The following is a 17,339-nucleotide window of genomic DNA, read 5'->3' on the forward strand; positions in this document are numbered from 1 at the left end:
TTTCCAATGAGTCGGTTCTTTGTATCAGGTGGCCAAAGTATTGGAGTTTCAGCTTCAGCATCAGTCCTTCCAGTGAGCACCCAGGACTGATCTCCTTTAGGATGGACTGGTTGGATCTCCTTGCAGTCCAAGGGACTCTCAAGAGTCTTCTCCAACACCACAGTTCAAAAGCATCAATTCTTCGACGCTCAGCTCAGACCTGTAGCTTGTCAGAAACCTCATGATTAGTAAGGAAACTTAAGAGTATCGAGTCTTCAGCGACCCTCTTTAAGACAGACACAGAAAATAACTAGGTGTGACTCTAAAGCCATGACTGTTTAAGCAGCTGTTTTATTCACACCAGAAGCTGGGGCCCCAGTGACAGATTAAGTTCCTCCAGCCTCCTAATGAGCATTTGGCGCTTTGTCGTAATTCAAACCTTGTCCAGTAGGGGGTGCCATTGCTCAAAACACTTTTGATGGCCTGTTAAGATGGGCTAGGGTGGATGCCATCGCCCCAGAGTCCTTGTGGGAACCCAAAACAGCTATCTCGAGGAAAAGAATTCTCCAAAGGGCTATAAGAGCTGTCTACAAACATCTGAAAGGCTGTCTTGTGAAAGGGACAGCATATCCATTCTGTATGTCTCAGGAAGAGGGCATAAATCCAATACATAGAAATTAAAAAAAGAGGCCTTGTTGGCCCACAGGCTACAGAACTTTCTTTTTGACTCTAAATAAAATCCGATCATGGAACTTGATAATTCAAGACAAAATGAGTGTTCCGTCACTCGAGGCATTCAAGTATTGTCTGGACAGACATGGAAATTTCCGCAAAGGGTGGGAGGTCGAGATGACATCACAAGTCCTTTCAACTATTAAACAGTTCTGTGATTCAGAAATGAGTCATAGAATTCAGAGATGATTCCACAACCAGGGATGGCCCCACTGGCTAGAAAAAAATCCTCAGAAAATAGGACATAGTGTATAGGAATCCAGAGTAGCATCATGTGGTGGAAGGAGCACTGGGTCTGGCCTTAGAATCCGGCTGTTCTGTGTGCAAGCTGTGTGTTTATGGACAAGTCGTTTAAGCTTGCTGGTCCTCTGGTCCTTTGTTTGGGAATGGAGACAACAATATGTACATTTATCCTCACCAGGATGAAGTAAATGCAATCACATGAGCAGTCGTTTCACAAATACTTGTTGAGCACCTACTGTGTGTCAGATGCTATGCTAGGAATATAGTGGAATATGCTAGGAATAACAAACATAGTCCTTGCCCGGCTTTGAGCTGCTTCTGGAAAATAGCCTATAGCCAGTGCAGAGAGGCTGCAGTAATAAGCGTGATGTGTTCCAACCCTCTTTCCCATCCCCCCCCAAAAGCCAGCAACCAGCAGAGAATGGAAGGGGAGTAGTGGTCACCTCCACAGGCCAGCACATTGCCCGCCTGGCGCCAGGACACTGTACTAAATGCTTTTACATGTAGGCCAAGGGGCGGGGCCACCAGCTGGGTATGTGGCGAGTCAGCTCCTTCCTGACACTGCTACTGGGAGAGAGCATCAGACCCCACAGGTAAAGGGCTCGAACCGACCAGTCGGCCCTCCACTTCAGACGCCAGTCGCGAGCCCAGGTTGTTACCTGTGCTTTTCTGTGACCCACCAGCAACTGGAGGTTCCAACAACCCCCTCCAACTCAGGACACCAGCCGCAAGTCCTGAAGGTCACCTGTACTTCTGACCTATGATTGGCTATATATCAGAGTTTCCCACAACTCCCCCCACTCAGATTTGCTAGAATGGCTCTCAGAACTCAGAGAAACATGTTTAGATCCCCAGTTTATTACAAGAGGATAGTAAAGGATACACAAGATGACCACCCAGATGGAAGACAATGCGTCGGGCAGGGTGTCAGGAAGGGGCTCGGAAGCCCCATCCTCTCCCAGCACCACTCTCTCCACGTCCGTGTATTCACTGACCCAGAAGCTCTCCAGGTCCTGTCCTTTTGGATGTTTCCCGAGGCTGTATTACATAAACATGATTGATTAAATCATTGGCCATTGGTGAATGATTCCATCCCCAGCCTCTCTCTCTTGAGGTTCGACCTGGGACTGGAAAGTTCCAGTGCTCTAATCACATGGTTCTCCTGGCTACCAGCCCCCACCCTTCGGTGGGATCCAAAAGTCACCTTCCCTGAAGCATTTTCAGGAACTAAAGATGTGACCAAATATTATCCCATTGCTATTATAGCTCAGGAAATTCCGAAGGTTTTGGAAGATGTGAGTTAGGAACTGTGGCTAAAGGCCAAGTGTATATGAGAAATATATATTTTGGTCATCTGAATGACCAATTATAAATTTCTTATGCATCGTAATATTGTTACATATCTCACTCAATCCTCTCTGCTGCCCTAGGAAGTTCAGTTCAGTTCAGTGGCCCAGTCATGTTCGACTCTCTGCCACCCCATGGACTGCAGCATGCCAGGCTTTCCTGTCCATCACCACCTCCCGAAGTTTGCTCAGACTCAGGTCCATCAAGTCAGTGATGCCATCCAACCATCTCATCCTCTGTCGTCCTCTTCTCCTTCTGCCTTCAATCTTTTCCAGCATCAGGATCTTTTCCAGTGAGTCAGTTCTTGGCATCAGGTGGCCAAAGTATTGGAGCTTCAGCATCAGTCCTTCCAATGACTGATTTCCTTGAGGATTGACTGGTTTGATCTCCTTGCAGTCCAAGGGACTCTCAAGAGTCTTCTCCTACACCACAGTTCAAAAGCATCTATTCTTCAGCACTCAGCTTTCTTTATAGTCCAACTCTCACATCCATACATGATTACTGGAAAAACCATAGCTTTGACTAGACAGACCTTTGTCAGCAAAGTAATGTCTCTGCTTTTTAATATGCTGTCGAGATTGGTCATAGCTTTTCTTCCAAGGAGCAAGCATCTTTTAATTTTATGGATGCAGTCACTATCTATGGTGATTTTGGAGCCCAAGAAAATAAAATCTGTCACTGGTTCCATTGTTTCCCTAGGAAACAATGATTGCCCTGGGAAATCAGATATTATTTGCTGTCCCCCATATCATAGAAGAAAGGGGCTTTCGTGGTTGCTAAGACGATAAAGAATCTGCCTGCAATGCAGGATACCTGGGTTTGATCCCTGGGTCTGCAAGATCCCCTGGAGAAGGGAATGGCTACCCACTCCATTATCCTTGCCTGGGCAATTTTATGGACAGAGAAGCCTGGTGGGCTACAGTCCATGGGGTCGCAAAGAATCAGACACAACTGAGCTACTAACACTTTCACTTGTCTCGTAGAAGAAAGGACCAGGGTCCAGAGAAGTTAGAGTCTGTCTAGGTTCGTTTAGCCAGTGTTTGGTAGAGGAAGGCTTCACTCCAGGCAATTTCTTTCCGGAGCCCAGGAGCCACTTCCCCATTCTGTTTCCTTGTCACCATTAAGCCATCATCTTCTCCTGGCACCTTGTGGACTGAGGCAGAAATAACTAAGATGTGTATGTCTCCAGGGAGGAGTTAGGAGGAGTTGGGTGACGTCACCATGTCTGTCTCCATCTGTGCTCTTCCTCTGGGAAGCCTGCCTGCCAGGGCCCAGGCAAGTTATGTGCCCCTCTAGACATCTTGATTGATACTGAAATAACTTTTTGTCTGTTTCCTCCATGGGGCCGTGAGCTCTTCGAAGGCAACTGCCTCTCTCTTCCATCCTCTGTGGCAGCATTTATTCACTCATCTCTTCATCTGTTTACTCACTATTCATTGACCACCTCCATGTGCCGGGCACTCTGTAAGTACTAGAGATTCAACAGTGAGCCAACCTGAGAAAATTTTACCCCTCACGGGACAGGATCGTGAACTAGCTAAGAGCAGGCATTCTGAACCCAAACGTGGCTCCACCACTGGGGTGATTGTGGGCAGGCTACTTAACCTCTCAGTGCCTTCCATTTACAAAAATGGCAAGAATAATGTTCACTCCTATGTGGAATTGTTGGAGGATGAAATGAATGAATAGAGCTCAGAACAGTGCCTGGAATGTAGCAAGTATTATATAAACATTTGTGGGACTTCCCTGGTGATCCAGTGGCTAAGAGTCCAGGTTCTCAGTGCAGGGATCTGGGTTCAGTCCCCGGTCAGGGAACTATGTCCTACATGCTGAAACTAAAAAAGATTCCATGTGCTGCGGTAAAAATTGAAGATCCTATGTGTTGCAGCTAAGACCTGGCACAACCAAATAAATAAATGTTTAAAAAAAATACATAGGCATTGCTATTAAGGAAAAGATAGACAATAAATAAAGAAAATATATAGTAGGGCAGATGGTGATAGTGTTATGGAGAAATTAAAGTCAAGAAAGGAGGGGTTGGACTCAGGGGGTGGGATGGGATGGGGCTTGGCATTATAAATAGGGTAGCCCTGAAACCTGATAAGGAGTTAGTCAGTCAGTTCAGTCACTCAGTCGTGTCCGACTCTTTGCGACCCCATGAATCACAGCACGCCAGACCTCCCTGTCCATCACAAACTCCCGGAGTTTATTTCCACAGTTTTCATCAGCCAATACCACTGACATAAGCTTCCACTTGGACCTAAAAGGAGATGGAGATATACAGGCCCAGAGACTTGGGACATTGGGCCTTTAGAATGAGCCCACAGGCATGGCAAGCAGTTGCATAATGATGGTGTAAAAATACAGCCCTTGAGTAATCTCTTCCCCTCCCAGCTGTCTTCCCCACTGGGCAAGGCTAAGAGGCAAGGCAGAGTGAGGACCAGCCATGCCTGGGTGACTCACTCATTCCTACACGCGATGCCAGGTGGGAGCGACACGGCCAACATTCCCGGGGCCGCGGTCACCCAGACCTGAGCTGGCGCCAAGCAGGTCATCCAGTCCTCCCAGACTGAGATTTCTGGGTGAAAACATCATCAGGCATCGCCGACACCTGCAGGCAGCCCACAGCTGCCCCCGGGACAGGCACACTCGCTCGCATGCCCGGAGGCATTCCATGCAGGTGCACACGTGCTCCTGTTTGCTCTCACTTGTCATAGCCTCATGCTTATGTGTTCACGTGCACGTCATACCCACACTCAGTCCCCTGGGCACACGCAGCTCCCACACCTGCGAGTCTTTTCCTCTTGCACACCCAAGACCTCTCAGGTCCATCACCCTGTCATCCAGCCCTTTCCACTACAGATGCTGCTTAGAGGCGGACACACTTGCTTGTTCACTGTTTCCTCTTTAGGTCTCTTTCTTTCCTGAAGCCACGCCCCCTTCTCCTGCACCTGCAGATAAGCAGGCTTGTTCCTTCCCTCTGCTTCTCCACCCTGTCCCCAGCCCTCACGGCATGCAGTTCCCAGGTGCTGTGGTGGACAAGGGCGTGCACACGCTCCCCTGTGTGCACATGCACACATAGGTTTTTTCCCAGCATGAGCACACTCTTCTCCACATGCTCACCCTCCTCTTGTACTTCCCCCTCGCTTGCTCACTTCCTTGCTCATTTACTTGCTCACAGTCACCCAAACACATTTATACATGCAAACTCACACTCCCCAATCCCCCTTCTGTGTGTAGGTGTTCACATTTGCAAGCCTGCTGATGCTGGGGCCTCGGCTCCTGCCGAATAGCACCAGTGCAGGCCTGGCCTGGCCTGGGACCAGCAGCTTCCCCAGGGGTGTGGGGCAGAGGAAGGAGGTGAATAAGACAACAGTAGGGGCTTCCCTGGCTTCCCTGGTGGCTCAGTGGTAAAGGATCCGCCTGCCAATGCAAGAGACACGGGTTCAATCCCTGATCCCTGATCCCAGAGGAGCCCTCATGCCGCAGAGCAGCTAAGCCCATACTCCACAACCATTAAGCCTGCACTCTAGACCTGGGGAGCTGCAGCTACTGAGTGCAAGCACCCTAGAGCCCGTGCTCCACCACAAAAGAGGCCACTGCAGTGAGAGGCCCACACACCACCACTGGAGGGTAGTCCCTGCTTGACACAGCTAGAGAAAAACCCACGCAGCAACAGAAACCCAGCACAGCGAAAAATAAACAAAGAGAAAATTATTTTTTTAAAAAGACAACAGTAGGTGCTGATGATGGCATGATGTCACCGTGTGTTGTTCACAGCACCTCCAGCAGGCAGCTTCATGGGCAGGCCTGTTCCTGACGTTGGCAGGGACCGAGGTCAGACCGCAGGTGGGGCACCACCCCCTGCCCAGTCCTGCAGTGAGGGCCCTCGTGTGCATGCGTAGGGGCACGTCAATCCGTGCGTGCAAGCGTGGTCCACACTCCACCCTGCTAGCTGACCCCTGGTCACCCCTCAGACCTAAAGATACCCTTGTGGAAGGCCCTGTCTCCCCTCAGAAGGGTGTTCCTGCCCTCCTGAAGGCTTCAGGCCACTTGAACAGAGGGTCCTGGGGTCCTTACCTTCAAAACATGGCCTGAAAAGAGGGGCATGGGCACATCTCCTGGGCCCGGTGGACTTCTCATCTCCTGGGGAGTGGTGTGGCCAGAAGGGAGGGAGCTCAGGGTCCTGCTCAGCCTGGCAGCCTGGGGCTGACCCAACCCCAGGGATTTTTTTTTTTAAGCTGTGTTGGGTCTTCATTGCTGTGTGGCCTTTCCTCTAGCTGCAGCAAGTGGCAGCTGCTCTCTGGTTGTGGCCTCTCATTGCGGTGGCTTCTCTTGCCGTGGAAGACAGGCTCTAGGACACTCGGGCTGCAGTAGCTGTGGCTTGTGGGCTCTGTAGTTGCGGGCCCTGGGCTCTAGGGCACAGGCTCAGTGGTCGTGGTACACAGGCTTAGTTGCTCCATGGCACACGGGGTCTTCCTGAACCAGGGATCAAACCCATGTCTCCTGCATTGGCAGGTGGATTCTTTACCACTGGACCACCAGGGAAGCCCCAACCCCAGGGATCTTAACAGGAGTTGGTTAATCCTGCAGGGACATCTATGGAGACAGTCACCAAGGCGTGGAATCTCCCTGCAGAAAGCCAGTGAAATTACTGACGGCCTGTTGGTGAACCAGTTCAGAGAAAGAGAAACTCAGGGGTCCTTGGCAGTCAGCTCCGTTTCAGTAAGTCTATGAATCGTGGCGGAGTCCTCTCTCTACAAGTCTCCCAATTCCAGGATGTGGACAGCTTGAAGGGTCCTCTGCTTTCATTCATTCTTTCCACTCTGGCCCTTGGCCCCACTTCCAGCTCAGCTGGTTTTGTTTAGACCTGGGAGAGGGGAGGGTAATGATGGTTGGTAGCTTTAGAAGACTGTCAGGCATACTCCCCTGTGTGCGGCCTGGTTATCTTCAGAGGTCCTCACAAGGCCCCTCTCTGGTTTCATTCATTTATTTCTCTCTTTTGTCTCCCACTGCCATGGCCCTTCTCCCTGTAGTTAATGTTTCATGTAATTAATGATATTTATGTGTATTTTGTTCATTTGTTTCTGTGTGCTATTACAGAACAGGGGGCAATATTGTGTGCATGTGTGTGTATTTTAAACTTGTGTCTGTTGCATTCAGTCTCATTCTTTTAGTCAGCAGCCCTGTTTCTGAGCTCCTTCCACAGTGACATGTGTCCTCTGACCCTTTGCTTCCGAGGCCTGCCAGTGTATTCTCCAGTGTGTCTCTGGCTCTGCACATGGCCTACTGGCTCCCCCAAGGATGGGCATGTAGGTGCCCCCCTCCTCTCACCCCACCGCAGGTAGCACAGAGGGGAACTTCAGCTCATGTGTTTCTTGGGACAGTGTAAGGATTTTTTTCTTTCTTTCTTTCTTTTTTTTTGAGCAGAAGCACTCATTTCCAGAGTTTTCTACTTCCCAGATTGGTTCCAGCAGCGAATCGGAAAGAAACCGGAACACAGAAAACCAGGAGGAAGTGGTGTGGGTGGAGGCTGGGGAGATACCCAGGAGCATGCTGGGCCATTCTAGATGGCCATGGCAGGGATCCGGCTCCTTATCCCAAGAATGAGGGGAAGCCATTGAACAAAACTACAGCAAGAGCTCAGATTTGTCTGCTTTTTTTTTTTTTTAAGGGAACAGTGGATCTTTAGCTCTAGAAGGACCCTTAGAGACCGCTCGGCACACTCTGAATTTACAGTAGACCTCTGAGAGCCCACAGAGGCATGAGATGCCCAGGGTCACACAGCCCACTAGTTGACAGAGTCAGAACTGCTACCCAGGCCCCCTGACACTTGGCCAGTGTCATGAGCCTCCCTGGTTGCCAAGTGCTCTCTGAAGGCAGTAGCCTCTGCTGGGCTCATGTTTGTTATCATATCTGTCCCTGGACGGGGGAGGCAGGATCTTGGGTCGACCTTGCTCACCCCCTATCCCCTGGACTTTCTAAGACCTCTGAGGGCACTTGCCAGGACCCACCAAGGAATCCAAGTCAGGACCCAGCCTCCTGCTTCCAGGGAGGGAGGCCCTAGGCTATCAGACACCCACAGACGGCCCTGTGAAACATCCCTTGCTGGATCAATGAGTGAGAACCGATACAGAGGGTTAAAGACATGCACGCCAATCCTGGTTCTGCCTTTTACTCTCTAGACCTCAGTTTCCTCATCTGTGGGAGCATGAGCAAGAGGCTCTCCCAAGTCTGTCCCCCACCTCACTCCATGTTGCTGCTTTAGTCTCAGGCACTTGGAACCTCTGGTACCCACCTCCCAGGGCCTTTCCATCTGTTCTTTTAGTTCTCACCGTGGGCTCGAGGGAGGAGGGCACTGCACCCTCAGAGTTTCATTGACCCTTTTCACCCTTGTACTTCTGGGCCTCCGCTCCAGAGAGGCACAAAGAACCAAGCCTTTGTTTGCAGCAACCACGCTGTTTGCAATTTCAGATAGAACCATTTTATTATATCCCATCCAAAGAGTACTTGAGCTGCCTTTTGTTTTGGAAGCTTGTTAGCATTTCAGATTTAATTAACTGACAGAGACAAAGCTGCCCCACTTCCGCCACCCCCAGCCCATGCCCACTCCATCCACCGACCCCAGGTGCCCGCCGGCAGCCTCAGAGCCCCTGCCCACACGGGGTGCGGGGCACTCACTGTCCTGAGGGGCTCACCTGGCAGATGAAAGGAAAGTCCTGCTGCCTGCCCCTCATGCTCCCCTCCCGTCTTCCCCTTCCTCTCTAAATTCTGCTGCTGTTTACTGAGTGTTCACCGTGTGCCAGGGACCAGGCAAAGCACGGGGCATTTTTTCACCTGATAGCATCCTCAGACCCCAGCTAGCCAGGCTGAGTGCATCTGTTGTCCAGAGGAGAGATTGAATCGCTTCCCCAGGGCCACACAGGCCATCAGTGGCAGCATTGGGCTTCAAACCTAAGTCTGTTAGGTGACTCCAGAGCTTTTGTTGGGAGTCCTGACAGAACAAGCTTCCTGTCCAGAAACAAGCCCCTTGTAGGGGCTGCAGGGGCTGCAGGCCTGACTGGGTGGGGCCAGGTCCAGGAGCTGGTTCTTGCTACAGGCGTATTGCCCTTTACTGCACTTCGCTTTTTCCAGCTTTTCACGAATTGAAGGTTTGTGGCAACCCTGTGTCAAGCAAGTCTGACAGTGCCATTTTTACAGCAGCATTATTTTTTAAAGTTGTACATTGTGTTTTTTTTTAGATATAATGCTGCTACTGCTGCTGCTGCTAAGTCACTTCAGTCGTGTCCGACTCTGTGTGATCCCACAGACGGCAGCCCACCAGGCTCCCCCGTCCCTGGGATTCTCCAGGCAAGAACACTGGAGTGGGTTGCCATTTCCTTCCCCAGTGTGTGAAAGTGAAAAGTGAAAGTGAAGTCGCTCAGTCGTGTCCAACTCTTAGCGACCCCATGGACCGCAGCCTACCAGGCTCCTCCATCCATGGGATTTTCCAGGCAAGAGTACTGGAGTGGGGTGCCATTGCCTTCTCTGAGATATAATGCTACCACACATTTAGTAGACTTTAGGAGAGTATAAATGTAACTTTGTATGCATTGGGAAACCAAATAATTAGTGTGACTTGCTTTATTGAGCTATTTGCTTTATTGCAGTGGCCTGGAACTGAACCCATAGTGTCTCTGAGGTACTTGGAAATCTGCTTCCCAAGAGCAGCCACACGTTGGTCATATTCTCATCTCTTGATAGGCCCCCTCCCCCTAGCACAGCCTCCTTGGGGGTCTGCAAACAGCACTCATCCTCCTGCCCCTCTAGCCTCTCCTCCCTTCCTCCCCACAGTGAGGTAGGAGCAGCGATCCTATAAGCAAGTTCCATGTCTGAGGGTAAGGTTTCAGACACAGTGCTGGGCTGTGGTGCCAAGCACCATTTCCCACAAGGATGAGGCCATGCTTGTGAACGCATGGAGGGTCACGCATGCGTTCTTAAGAATGCCCTGGTAAGGAGAGCAGATCACCAGAGCTAGTCTTATCTGGTGGGTTGGTTCGTGGTATGGGCTTTGGCTGCAAGCTGCCTGAGTTCTAATCTTAGCTTCTGCCCATTATTAGCTGACCTTGGCCAAGTGACTTAGCTCGCATGTGCCTCAGTTTCCTCATCTGTAAAATGGGAGTGAGAGAGGTACCTCCTAGGACTGTTGAAGATTAAATGGGTTAATATATATGAAGCACTTAGAACAGCGCTCACATGTGGTGAGCACTCGGTAGGCGTTAGTCCTCAGGGGTCCTGGCTCTGCCTGCGGCTGGCTGCTGACCTACGGCAAGCCACTTTCCCTCTCGGCCTGTTTTCCTGTTTGAGAAAGCAGCGGACTAGACCAGATGCCCCTTGGGGCCAGTCAGGCTCTGCCCATCAGTGGTTCTAGAAGCCCTGGCCAGGCTAAGTGTGGTGTTCTGCTGGTCAGCAGCCCTGTGACTGTGTGGGCATGGTCGGGAGGTCCTTCCTGGCCACGTTTGGGAAGGGAAGAAAAGCTGAATGGGCCAGGAGCTCCCTCCTCATGTCAACAGGAACAGGCTGAGCCAGCCTCCGGCTCCAGTCCTGATGGCTGGCAGCTGGCAGCTCCAAGGATGAGTCACCAGCAGGAGCAGCCGTGGGTTCTTAGGCTCGGGTGTTGCCAGCCCCAGGGCACACCCTGGCTGCAGAGTTTGGTGGTGGGACCTGGGTGCCAGGTGACAGGAGAGGGGTCGCGGTGTTTCCACTTGCCAAGTAAACTCTCAAGGCCATTTGCCTGCATGCCCTACCCGAGCCCCTAGAGCTTTGGCCCATGGTACAGAGCCCCTGCCTTCCCGTTCGCCTCCCTTTCACATGATGCAGGCTTTGAGGAGCCATCAGCCAGGATCAGGCACAAAAGCCGCACCACCACCCCCATGCTGCTGGTTAGGGTTCAAGGATCCCCCAGACACAGAGGCACCCTCTTTCCCTCCCAGGTTCTCACCATCTCCCCGCCTTTGCCGTAGTGACCCTTTCCCGAGAAGCAGTTTGGGAAAGCAGAAAGATCACTGGGTATCAGGAAGGCCAGGGTTTGCCTCTTGGGTCTGCCTGTACTTGGGCAAGCCACTTGAGCTCGCTCAGCCCAATTTCCATGCCTGAAAAATCCCCTTCACCCTATGCACGAGGCAGGCCGGTGAGGAGCCGGGTGCTCTGTCGCTGTCAGCAAGCTGCCTCTGAGTCAGGGCTCTGTGCGTGACAGAGGAGCTACCTCGCTGTGAACTACTGTAAAGCCAGTCCTTGACACAGGCACCCGCCTCTCACCAGCAGAACGGGGCTGATGATGCTCATGCCTACCTCACGGGGCTGCCAAGAGGAGCAAAAGCAGCTGCGTGCACACAGGCGCTCTGGGAGCTGCTTGGGGCCTGCCCAGAGAGCTGGCGTGCTCGTTCCAGAGCAGGACAGCGAGTGAAGGGTGGGCAGAGTGAGGAGAAGGGCCCGTGTGATCTCTAGGCACAGAACCCAAAGAGCGAAGTGGCCCAAGACCTCAGGGGTCCATGTGGGCAGGCACTGTGCTGTTCACTGATGTATGTGCTGTGCTGAGTCACTCAGTCGTGTCCGACTCTTGCAACCCCATGGACTGTAGCCCGCCAGGCACCTCTGTCCATGGGGATTCTCCAGGCAAGAATACTGGGGTGGGTGGCCATGCCTTCCTCCAGGGGATCTTCCCAACACAGGGTGCAAACCCAGGTCTCGCACATTGCAGGCGGGTTCTGAGCCACCAAGGAAGCCCGTTCACTGCTCTGTGTGAATCCACAAAACCTAGTCCGGTGCTTGGCACAGCATAAAATTGGTGCTCAACGTGTGTTGAACTCACACATGAGTGAGCAGAGACTAAAATCAGCCCAGTTCTCTACCTTCCCACTTCTGCCACCTGATCACAGGCCTTCGCTCCCCACCCCTGAGATCTGAGGTTCTTAACCTGAAGTCCATGGATCCCCTCCAGAACTATATACAGAACTGAGCATGTTTGTGTGTGTGTGTGTGTGTGTGTGTGTAGGCATCTTCCCGAGTTAAGACATGTTAGATTTCTGTCCAGGAAAGGTTTTAAATAAGCCTGGCCCTGAAAGGTACAGAGCTTAGTTGGATTCACCTGGACTCCAGGACTGCCAGGTATTCTGTGAGTTTAAAAAAAAAAAAAAAAGACCAGCCTCCACCCTTGTCTCTGAAAGGTACATACAGGCCCCTTCAAACCTACAGTTTTTCTTCCACCCCCATAAGGTGCCAGGCAGTTAACCTGCCATCTTTCATATGCGAAAGTGATGATGGAGCATCATCAGGGGGCCAGTGTTCTGAGTGGCTGCACTCCTGTGGGTGGGTCTCACAGAGCCTTGCACTTCCTCTCTATCTCTCCAGTCCCCCACTTGGATTCAGATGTGACAGGTGAGAGTCAGGGCCCTGAACCCAGGAGTATTAATCAGGCCTTGTAATATCAGAATAGTACCCTCCTTTAAAAAATACTTTTCCTCATTACAAATATTAATAAATATATATGTATATGCATATATATTTATCTCTATATGTATGTGCCTATTTACTTATTATAGGAAATTTAGTAACAATGAAAAATATCACTCCATTCTCACCATCCTCCAAAAACTATTGTTACTACCCTACTTCTGTTCTTCCCATGCACCGTGTATGAGGTTCATTGAGCACTTACTATGTGCCCAGCGTCCACTGTGCTTCATGCTCTCTGAGCACCACTTGAGTTAATCTGTCATCTTTTTGTCGTTGTTGTTGAATTTTACCTGCAATGGGTCTTCATTGCATGAGCTTTTCTAGTTGTGGCACACGGGCTGAGTTTCCCTGAGGCATATGAGATCTTAGTTCCCCAACCAGGGATTGAAGCCTTGTCCCCTGCATTGGAAGGCAGATTCTCAACCACTGAACCTCCAGGGAAGTCCCCAACCTCTCTTCATTCATCAGGGATTCTCCACCTTTTTATATGCATGTTTATACTTTCTTAGTTTTTGAGGCCAAGCAGAGCAGGCTGTTTTGTAACTTTGCCTTTCTTACACCACACCATCGAAATTTCTTCCCCTGTTATTAAATATTCATCTACAGAGTCATTTTTAACGGCAGCATGATGATGTTTTATTGCAGGCAGATTCCAGGCTTCTCAGACTGGGGTGCATGTACCCCTGAGGGCAAAGCCACAGGATAAATGTAGAACATTTTCCTGAAGCATAAATTTGATTCCAAGCTTTGGGAGGGGAAAAAAACATTAAGATCAAAACAAGCGCAGATATGCCACAGAATAGAGTAAAGAACACCCATGAATTTTAAAACAATGCCGCAAAGTCCAGATCTTGTGACTTGTAGTTTTCCCCCAAAGACCCATGTCCCCTCCGCTCTGAAGATGGGAGAAACATCTGAAAAGCACTGAGCTCTCCCTCTTCTTAAAATTAAGGAAACTGAGACCCTGGAAGGAGAGGGATTGCCCAGAGTCCAGTGTGTGTGTCACAAGTCAAGCCTGGTGGCCTCTGAGCTGTACCTGTCCCACCAATCCATATTTGCCATCACGTATCAACCACTGTTTCTGAGGGTGTGGGTGGAAAACTTGCAGCTTGAGTAACTGACCTTCCGTTTATCAATCGTGGAAACTTTTGACTTCCTATGTGATCTCTCTCTTAACAGTGGCTTTTCTTTTTCACCTTGCTGGCCAGGATCTGAGGTGTCTGCTCATGTGCTTAGTAACAGTAGCCTCCCAGGGCAAAGGCAGAGGCCCCTAGACTCCACCAGCACTTAGATTTTTCACTTAATGTGCTGTATGGTAAATACGGATCCGCTGGTCTGTTTTACCCAGCTGACTTGAGCCTTTAAAGGCAGGAGTTATGTTGGTCATTATTATCTGATATATCTTGAGCACTTAGTGCCAAGATGGATGCCAGGTGCCAAGTTGGATGTTTCATCTATAGTATCTACTGTCGTCAGCACAGCTTTTCTTTTCTTTAAATTTATTCATGTATTCACTTATTTATTTGGTTGTGTTAGGTTCTAGTTGCAGTGCATGGCTCTCCAGTTGTGGTGTACAGGCTTGCTAGTTGCAGCACACAGGCTTCGAGGCATGTGGGCTCTTAGTTACTGTACCGGGGATTGAACTCATGTCCCCTGCATTGCAAAGTGGACTCTTAACCATTGAACCACCAGGGAAGTTCCCATCACAACTTTTCAAATATATTATCATCCTTGTCTATCACTTGTCCATCCTCATTCACTCACCATGGAAATATTTATTGTAGACCTTACAAGCTAGGACTGATGCTATATGCTATGGCCAATCATGATGACCGAAACTGCTCTTTCTGTCATGGAACTTACAGAGGACTGGGAAAGATGATATTCAACAAATAATTTGGACACACTGTAGGGAGTGTAGTGTAGTTCAAGGGCCTGTCCAGATTCAGTCCAGTCACTCAGTAGTGTCCGACTCTCTGCAACCCCATAGACTGCAGCACGCCAGGCCTCCCTGTCCATCACCAACTCCCGGAGCTTTCTCAAATTCATGTCAATCGAGTCGGTGATGCCATCCAACCATCTCATCCTCTGTCGTCCCCTTCTCCTCCCACCTTCAGTCTTTCCCAGCATCAGCGTCTTTTCCAGTGAGTCAATTGTTTGCATCAGATGGCCAAAGTATTGGAGTTTCAACTTTAGCATCAGTCCTTCCAATGAATATTCAGGGATGATTTCCTTTAGGATGGATGGGTCAGATCTCCTTGCAGTCCAAGAGACTGTCAAGAGTTTTCTCCAACACCACAATTCATAAGTATCAATTCTTCAGCACTCAGATTTCTTTATGGTCCAGCTCTCACATCATTACATGACTACTGGAAAACCATAGCCTTGACTAGATGGGCCTTTATTGGCAAAGTAATATCTTTGCTTTTTAATATGCTGTCTAGATTGGTCATAATTTTTCTTCCAAGGAGCAAGCATCTTTTAATTTCATGGCTGCTGTCACCATCTGCAGTGATTTTGGAGCCCCCAAAATAAATTATCTGTTTCCATTGTTTCCCCCATCTATTTCCCATGAAGTGGTGGGACCAGTTGCCATGATCTTAGTTTTTTGACTGTTAAGTTTTAAGCCATCTTTTTCACTCTCCTCTTTCACTTTCATCAAGAGGCTCTTTAGTTCTTTGATTTCTGCCATAAGGGTGTTATCATCTGTGTATATGAGGTTATTGTTATTTCTTCCTGCAATCTTGATTCCAGCTTGTGCTTCATCCAGCCCGGCATTTCACATGATGTACTCTGCATATAAGTTAAATAAGCAGGGTGTCAATATACAGCCTTGATATACTCCTTTCCCAATTTGGAACCAGTCTGTTGTTCCCTGGTTCTAACTGTTGCTTCTTGACCTGCATACAGATTTCTCAGGAGGCAGGTAAGGTGGTCTGGTATTCCCATCTCTTGGAGCTTTTCCCACAGTTTATTGTGATCTACACAGTCAAAGGCTTTGGCGTAATCAGTAAAGCAGAAGTAGATGTTTTTCTGGAATTGTCTTGCTTTTTTGATGGTCCAACAGATATTGACAATTTAATCTCTGGTTCCTCTGCATTTTCTAAGTCCAGATTGAACATCTGGAAGTTCACGGTTCATGTACGATAGCTAATTCTTCTTAACTATAATCAATCAGTAGTTATTAGAAACCTATTATTTGTTTTAGTTCTATGCTAGGCACTATACTAACATTATAAATTTGAACACATAAAAACCATTATGTATTACTGCACTGGAGAAGGGAATGGCAAACCTCTTCAGTATTCTTGTCTTGAGAACCCCATTAACAGTATGGACAGGCAAAAATATATGATGAATTCCGCAGGTTGATAGGTGCCCAATATGCTACTGGAGATGAGTGGAGAAATAACTCCAGAAAGAATGAAGAGACAGAACCAAAGCGAAAACATTGCCCAGTTGTGGATGTGACTGGTGATGGAAGTAAAATGTGATGCTGTAAAAAACAGTATTGCATAGCAACCTGGAATGTTAGGTCCGTGAATCAAGGTAAATTAGAAGTGGTCAAACAAGGGATGGCAAGAGTGAACATCAACATTTTAGGAATCAGTGAACTAAAATGGAATGGAAAGGGGGGGGGGGTGGTTAACTCCGATGACCATTATATCTACTATTGTGGCCAAAAATCCCTTAGAAGAAATGGAGTAGCCCTCATAGTCAACAAAAGAGTCTGAAATGCAGTACTTGGGTGCAATCTCAAAAATGACAGAATGATCTCTGGTCATTTCCAAGGCAAACCATTCAGTATTACAGCAATACAAGTCTTTGCCCCAACCAGTAACACCAAAGAAGCTGAAGTTTAAACATTTCTATGACGACCTATAAGACCTTCTAGAACCAGCACCCAAAAAGGATGTCCTTTTCATCATAGGGGACTGGAATGCAAAAGTAGGAAGTCAAGAGCTACCTCGAGTAACAGGTATATTTGGCCGTGGAGTACAAAATGAAACAGGGCATAGGCTAGCAGAGTTTTGCCAAGAGAATGCACTGGTTGTAGCAAACACCCTCTTCCAACAACACAAGAGAAGATTCTACACATGGACATCACCAGATGGTCAATACCATAATCGATCATATTCTTTGCAGCCAAAGATGAAGAAGCATTATACAGTCAGCAAAAACAAGACCAAGAACTGACTGTGGCTCAGATCATGAACTCCTTATTGCCAGATTCAGACTTAAATAGAAGAAAATAGGGAAAACCACTAGACCATTCAGGTATGGCCTAAAGCAAATCCCTGTCCAGGTGGCTTAGTTCAAACCCACCACTTAGCCTCTCTGCACCTCATCATCCTCTTCTGTAAAATGAGGCTAACAGGAGTGCCAGCTTCATGGGGTACCATGAAGAGTGAATAGATTAACATGCGCAAAGCACTCTGAGCAGGGCTGTGCCCCAAGTGTGTTGTTTCTGCTGGCCGTATGAAGCAGAGACGTGGGTTGCCAGGTGTGTATGACGGGGAGGACCTGCTCTAGGAGACAAATGA

General features: G+C 49.0%; 1 protein-coding gene across 6 annotated transcripts in view; it reads left to right on the forward strand.

Annotated features, from left to right (window-relative positions):
• PTPN5 (protein tyrosine phosphatase non-receptor type 5) overlaps positions 1-17,339 on the forward strand; it is a 56,694-nt gene that overhangs the window by 24,057 nt on the left and 15,298 nt on the right. The window contains exon 5 of one of the 6 annotated variants that reach the window (XM_070457305.1): positions 6,895-7,026. The exons of the other annotated variants lie outside the window; for them this stretch is intronic. The gene's annotated coding sequence lies outside the window, so the exon portion shown is untranslated. The remainder of the gene's footprint in view (positions 1-6,894; positions 7,027-17,339) is intronic. 6 annotated transcript variants of the gene reach the window in all.

Source organism: Odocoileus virginianus, chromosome 28 (assembly GCF_023699985.2).
Source record: "Odocoileus virginianus isolate 20LAN1187 ecotype Illinois chromosome 28, Ovbor_1.2, whole genome shotgun sequence".
NCBI lineage: Eukaryota > Metazoa > Chordata > Mammalia > Artiodactyla > Cervidae > Odocoileus > Odocoileus virginianus.